We start from the raw sequence: 6,492 nt of genomic DNA, 5'->3' as shown, positions 1-6,492 counted from the left end.
ACACTTTAAAAGGATGGAATTTACGGAGTATATGTCAATAGACTTAAAATCATTTCAGAATCATAGAACCCTAGAGATCCATTTTAGAGGTCTTTAGATATATCCCTCCTTTACATATGAGAAAAATAAGGTTCTAAACAGTTGCTTGATTTCTGCGTTCATAACAGTCTGACAATTGCAGCACTGTGATTCACTTGTTAGGGAGAAGGTGTTTTTGTGAGGGTACAAGTCACACATATGGGGTTGCTGGTGTACCCAAGAGACAGTACTTTTGGAAAATTACATTTCCCAGTGCAAAGTGCTGTTTGGGTATATTCTGACACTTCTATTACACTGATGGCCACTGTATACAACCACCACCCAGGGAATTAGCATGTTAAGTTGTTAGAATGCCAGGCCTGGTTGGGCAGCCTAGTAGCTCAGGTGGTTAAGCATCCAACTCTTAATCTTTGCTAAGGTCTTAATGTCATAATTGTGAGGTCAAGCCCTGTGCTGGGCCGCCATACAATGGTCAGGGAGTCAATCTTTAAAAAAGAAGAAGATGAAGAAGAAGAAAAAGAAGCAAAAGCACATAGCAGCAGTAGCAGAAGCAGCAGGAGAAGAAGGAGGAGGAGGAGGAAGAGGAGAGAAGAAGCAGAAGAATCAGGAAAAGAAGAAACAGAAAAGAAGAAGCAGCAGAAGCACAAGCAGAAGAAGCAGAAGCAGCAGCAGCAGCAAAAGCAGCAGCAGCACCAGAGGATGAAGAAGAAGCAGAAGAAGAGCAGGAAAAAAGCAAAAGAAGCAGAAGAATAAGCATAAGAAGGAGGATGAGGACGAGGAGGAGAAGGAGAAGAAGAAGAAAATCAGAAGAAGCAGAAGCAGCAGAGGCAGAGAAGAAGCAGGACCAGAACCAGAAGAAGAAGTAGAAGCAGAACTAGAAGCATTAACAGAACAAGAAGAAGAAGCAGGAGTAGAAGAAACAGAAGAGGACGACGACAAGGAAGACGAGGATGAAGATGAAAAAGAAGGAGAAGCAGAAGCAGAAGAAGAAGCAGAAGCAGCAACAGCAGCAGAGAATGAAGAAAAAAGAAGAAGAAGCAGAAAAAGAAGCAGAAGAAGTAGAAGCAGCAGAAGCAGAAGCAGAAGCAGAAGAAAAAAACAGAGCCAGAGTAAAGGACGCAGAAGCAGAAGCAGAAGCAGAACCAGAAGTAGAAGAAGCAGAACCAGAAGAAGCAGAAGCAGATAAGAAGCAAAAGCAAAATCCTCAGATTGTTTTTCAGAGTCCATAGACTCTCATGGCTCACCTCCCCTTCCAATTTCCCGCAACTCCCTTAACCTCCCTAACTCCCCAAGCCCCCATGCTATTTGTTATGATCCACAAATAAATGAAACCATATGATAATTGAATCTCTCTGCTTCTCTATTTAATTCAGATAAATCTCTTCCAGAGGGCGGTGGGTGGGAAGTTGGGTTACCAGGTGGTGGGTATTATAGAGGACATGGATTGCATGGAGCACTGGTTGTGGTACAAAAATAATGAATACTGTTATGCTGAAAATCATAAAAAATAAATTTTTTTAAAAAAGAAGAAGTAGAAGAAGAAGCAGAAAAAGAAAAAAAAAAAAAAGGAGAAGCAGTAGAAGCAAAAACAGAAGAAGCAGAGGAGAACAAAAACCAAAAGTAGAAGCTGTAAAAAAGCGAAAGCAGAAGTGGAAGAAGCAGCAGAAACAGAACGAGAAACAGAAGAAGAAGAAGCAAAGCAGAAGCAGCAGAGACAAAAGGAGAACCAGAAGAAGAAGCGGGAACAGAGAAGCAAAAGCAGAAGTAGAAAAAGCAGAAGAAGAAGCAGAAGCAGAACGAGAAAAACAAGGAGAAACACAAGCGGCAGAACCAGAATGAGAACCAGAAAAGGAGAAGCAGAAGCAGAAACAGAACGAGAAACAGAAAAGAAGAAGCAGAAGCAAAACGAGAAACAGAAGAGGAAGCAGAGGCAGATAAGAACAAAAGCAAGAGTAAAAGAAGCAGCAGAAGCAGAACGAGAAACAGAAGAAGGAGAAGCACAAGCAGCAGGAGCAGACGCGGCAGAGGCTGAACCAGAACTAGAAGAAGCAGCAGAAGCAGTAGAAAAAGTGAAAGCAGAAGTAGAAGCAGCAGCAGAAGCAGAACGAGAAACAGAAGAAGGAAAAGCTGAAGCAGAAGCAGCAGAGCCAGAACGAGACCCAGAAGAAGAAGCAAAAACAGAAGAAGCCAAAGCAGAAGTAGAAGAAGCAGCAAGCAGAACGAGAAACAGAAGGAGAAACACAAGCAGCAGAAGCAGAACGAGAACCAGAAAAGGAGAAGCGGAAGCAGAAACAGCAGAAGCAGAACGAGAAACAGAAAAGAAGAAGCAAAAGCAGAAGCAAAACGATAAACAGAAGTGGAAGCAGAAGCAGATAAGAAGCAAAATCAAGAGTAAAAGAAGCAGCAGAAGCAGAACGAGAAACAGAAAAGAAGAAGCAGAAGCAGAAGCAAAACGAGAAACAGAAGGGGAAGCAGAAGCAGATAAGAAGCAAAAGCAAGAGTAAAAGAAGCAGCAGAAGCAGAACTAGAAACAGAAGAAGGAAAAGCTGAAGCAGAAGCAGCAGAGCCAGAACGAGACCCAGAATTAGAAGCAAAAAAAAAAAATAAATAAAATAAAAAAAAAAAAAAGGAGGAAGCCAAAACAGAAGTAGAAGAAGCAACAGAAGCAGAACGAGAAACACAAGCAGCAGAAGGAGAATGAGAACCAGAAAAGGAGAAGCAAAGCAGAAGCAGTGGAAGCAGAACGAGAAACAGAAAATAAGTGGCAGAAGCAGAAGCAAAACGAGAAACAGAAGAGGAAGCAGAAGCAGATAAGAAGCAAAAGCAAGAGTAAAAGATGCAGCAGAAGCAGTACGAGAAATAGAAGAAGGAGAAGCACAACCCGCAGGAGCAGAAGCAGCAGAGGCTGAACCAGAACCAGAAGAAGCAGCAGAAGCAGTAGAAAAAGTGAAAGCAGAAGTAGAAGAAGCAGCAGAAGCAGAACGAGAAACAGAAAAGGAGAAGCCTTGCAGAAGCAGCAGAAGCAGAAGGAGAAAGAGAAGCAGTAGAAGGAGAAGCAGAAGCAGCAGAGGCAAAACGAGATCCAGAAGAGGAAGCAGAAGCAGATAAGAAGCCAAAGCAGAAGTAGAAGCAGCAGCAGAGGAAGAACGAGAAACACAAGGAGAAACACAAACAGCAGAAGCAGAATGAGAACCAGAAAGGGAGAAGCAAAGTAGAAGCAGCAGAAGCAGAACGAGAAACAGAAAATAAGAGGCAGAAGCAGAAGCAAAACGAGAAACAGAAGAGGAAGCAGAAGCAGATAAGAAGCAAAAGCAAGAGTAAAAGAAGCAGCAGAAGCATAACGAGAAACAGAAAAGAAGAAGCAGAAGCAGAAGCAGAACGAGAAACAGAAGAAGGAGAAGCACAAGCAGCAGGAGCAGTAGCAGCAGAGGCTGAACCAGAACCAGAAGAAGCAGCAGAAGCAGTAAAAAGTGAAAGTAGAAGTAGAAGAAGCAGCAGAAGCAGAACGAGAAACAGAAGAAGGAAAAGCTGACAGAAGCAGCAGAGCCAGAACAAGACCCAGAAGAAAAAGCAAAAACAAAAGAAGAAGCCAAAGCAGAAGTAGAAGAAGCAACAGAAGCAAAAGGAGAAACACAAGGAGAAACACAAGCAGCAGAAGGAGAATGAGAACCAGAAGGAGAAGCAAAGCAGAAGCAGCAGAAGCAGAACGAGAAACAGAAAATAAGTGGCAGAAGCAGAAGCAAAACGAGAAACAGAAGAGGAAGCAGAAGCAGATAAGAAGCAAAAGCAAGAGTAAAAGAAGCAGCAGAAGCAGAACGAGAAATAGAAAAGAAGAAGCAGAAGCAGAAGCAGAACGAGAAACATAAGAGGAAGCAGAAGCAGATAAAAAGCAAAAGCAAGAGTAAAAGAAGCAGCAGAAGCAGAACGAGAAACAGAAAAGAAGAAGCAGAAGCAGAAGCAGAACGAGAAACATAAGAGGAAGCAGAAGCAGATAAGAAGCAAAATCAAGAGTAAAAGAAGCAGCAAAAGCAGAACGAGAAACAGAAAAGAAGAAGCAGAAGCAGAAGCAAAACGAGAAACAGAAGAGGAAGCTGAAGCAGATAAGAAGCAAAAGCAAGAGTAAAAGAGCAGCAGAAGCTGAACGAGAAACAGAAGAAGGAGAAGCACAAGCAGCAGGACCAGACGCGGCAGAGGCTGAACCAGAACCAGAAGAAGCAGCAGAAGCAGTAGAAAAAGTGTAAGCAGAAGTAGAAGAAGCAGCAGAAGCAGACGAGAAACAGAAACAGAAGGAGCAGCTGCAGAGGAAGCAGAGGCAGAACGAGATGCAGACAAAGAAGCAAAAACAGAAGAAAAAGCATAAGCAGAAGTAAAAGAAGCAGCAGCAGAAGCAGAGCAAAAAACTGAAGGAGAAGAAGCAAAAGCAGAATAGGCAACACGAGAACCCCATGACAAAACAGAAGCAGATAAGAAGCCCTACTAGAAGTAGAAGAAGCAGCAGAAGCAGAACGAGAAAGAGAAGGAGAAGCACATGCAGCAGAAGCAGAAACAGCAGAGGAAGAAAAGAACCAGAAGAAGAAGCTAAAACAAAAGAAGAAGAAGGAGGAGGAGAAGAAGAAGAAAAACGAGAACCAGAAGAAGAGCAGAAGAAGAACGAGAACCAGACAGAGCAGCAGAAGCAGTCCGAGAACCAGAACCAGAAGAAGGAGAAGGAGGAGGAGAAGGAGAAGGAGAAAAAGAAGAAGAAGAAGAGAAGGAGAAGAAGAAGAAACAAAAGCAGGAGTAGAAGTACCACCATAAGCAGAACCAGAAACAGAAAAGAAAAACCTGAAGCAGAAGCAGCAGAGCCAGAACGAGAACCAGAAGAAGAAGCCAAAGCAGAAGTCGAATAAGAAGGAGAAGGTACAGGGACCCAATGATAAACAGAAGAAGGAGAAGCAGTAGCTGAACCAGAACCAGAAAAAGCAGCAGCAGCAGAAGTGAGGATGGAGGAGGAGGTAGAGGAGGAGGAGCAGCAGCAGCAGCAGCAGCAGCAGCAGCAGCAGCAGCAAAACATCAGCTGAAGAATCAAAGCAGAAGCAGACAAAATAGAAGCAGAAGGAGAAGAAGCAGAAGTAAGAGAAGAAGCAGAAAGAGAAGAATAGAAGCAGAACGATATACCGAAAAGGAGAAGCAGAAGCAGCAGAAGCAGAACGAGAAACAGAAAAGGAGAAGCCGTTGCAAAACCAGCAGAACCAGAACGTGAAAGAGAAGCAGAAGAAGGAGAAGCAGAAGCAGCAGAGGCAAAACGAGATCCAGAAGAGGAAGCAGAAGCAGATAAGAAGCCAAAGCAGAAGTAAAAGCAGCAGCAGAAGCAGAACGAGAAACAGAAGAAGGAAAAGCTGAAGCAGAAGCAGCAGAGCCAGAATGAGACCCAGAAGGAGAAGCCAAAACAGAAGAAGAAGCCAAATCAGAAGTAGAAGAAGCAGCTGAAGCAGATCGAGAAACAAAAAGAAGAAGCAGAAGCAGAAGACGAGAAACAGAAGAGGAAGCAGAAGCAGATAAGAAGCAAAAGCACGAGTAAAGAAGCACCAAGAGCAGAACGAGAAACAGAAGAGGGAGAAGCACAACCCGCAGGAGCAGAAGCAGCAGAGGCTGAACCAGAACCAGAAGAAGCAGCAGAAGCAGTAGAAAAAGTGAAAGCAAAAGTAGAAGAAGCAGCAGTAGCAGAACGAGAAACAGAAAAGGAGAAGCCGTGGCAGAAGCAGCAGAAGCAGAACGAGAAAGAGAAGCAGAAGAAGAAGAAGCAGAAGCAGCAGAGGCAAAACGAGATCCAGAAAAGGAAGCAGAAGCCGATAAGAAGCCAAAGCAGAAGTAGAAGCAGCAGCAGAGGCAGAACGAGAAACAGAAGAAGGAAAAGCTGAAGCAGAAGAAGCAGAGCCAGAACGAGACCCAGAAGAAGAAGCAAAAACAGAAGAAGAAGCCAAAGCAGAAGTAGAAAAAGCAGCAAGCAGAACGAGAAACAGAAGGAGAAACACAAGCAGCAGAAGCAGAATGAGAACCAGAAAAGGAGAAGCGGAAGCAGAAACAGCAGAAGGAGAACGAGAAACAGAAAAGAAGAAGCGGAAGCAGAAGCAGAGGCAAAACGATATCAGAAGTGGAAGCAGAAGCAGATAAGAAGCAAAAGCAAGAGTGAAAGAAGCAGCCGATGCAGAACGAGAAACAGAAAAGAAGAAGCAGAAGCAGAAGCAGAACGAGAAACAGAAGAAGGAAAAGGTGAAGCAGAAGCAGCAGAGCCAGAACGAGACCCAGAAGAAGAAGGAAAAACAGAAAGGAGCCAAAGCAGAAGTAGAAGAAGCAGCAGAAGCAGAACGAGAAACAAAAAGAAGAAGCAGAAGCAGAACGAGAAACAGAAGAGGAAGTAGAAGCAGATAAGAAGCAAAAGCAAGAGTAAAGAAGCAGCAGAAGCAGAACGAG

At 43.7% G+C, this 6,492-nt stretch overlaps 2 long non-coding RNA genes across 2 annotated transcripts; one reads left to right on the top strand and one right to left on the bottom strand.

Moving 5' to 3' along the window:
* Positions 1-2,474: 2,474 nt before the first annotated feature.
* LOC309845406 lies at positions 2,475-3,244 on the bottom strand. Its single transcript, XR_014301275.1, has 2 exons — positions 2,921-3,244; positions 2,475-2,585 (listed from the first exon to the last, which is right to left on the bottom strand). It is a non-coding gene; the product is annotated as an uncharacterized lncRNA (long non-coding RNA).
* A 2,384-nt stretch (positions 3,245-5,628) lies between these two features.
* Positions 5,629-6,111, top strand: LOC309845770. Its single transcript, XR_014301504.1, has 2 exons — positions 5,629-5,738; positions 6,023-6,111. It is a non-coding gene; the product is annotated as an uncharacterized lncRNA (long non-coding RNA).
* Positions 6,112-6,492: the final 381 nt, after the last annotated feature.

The sequence above is a fragment of the Mustela nivalis genome (genome assembly GCF_964662115.1).
Source record: "Mustela nivalis genome assembly, chromosome: 12".
Taxonomy (NCBI): domain Eukaryota; kingdom Metazoa; phylum Chordata; class Mammalia; order Carnivora; family Mustelidae; genus Mustela; species Mustela nivalis.
This window is presented reverse-complemented; position numbering and strand designations above follow the sequence as displayed.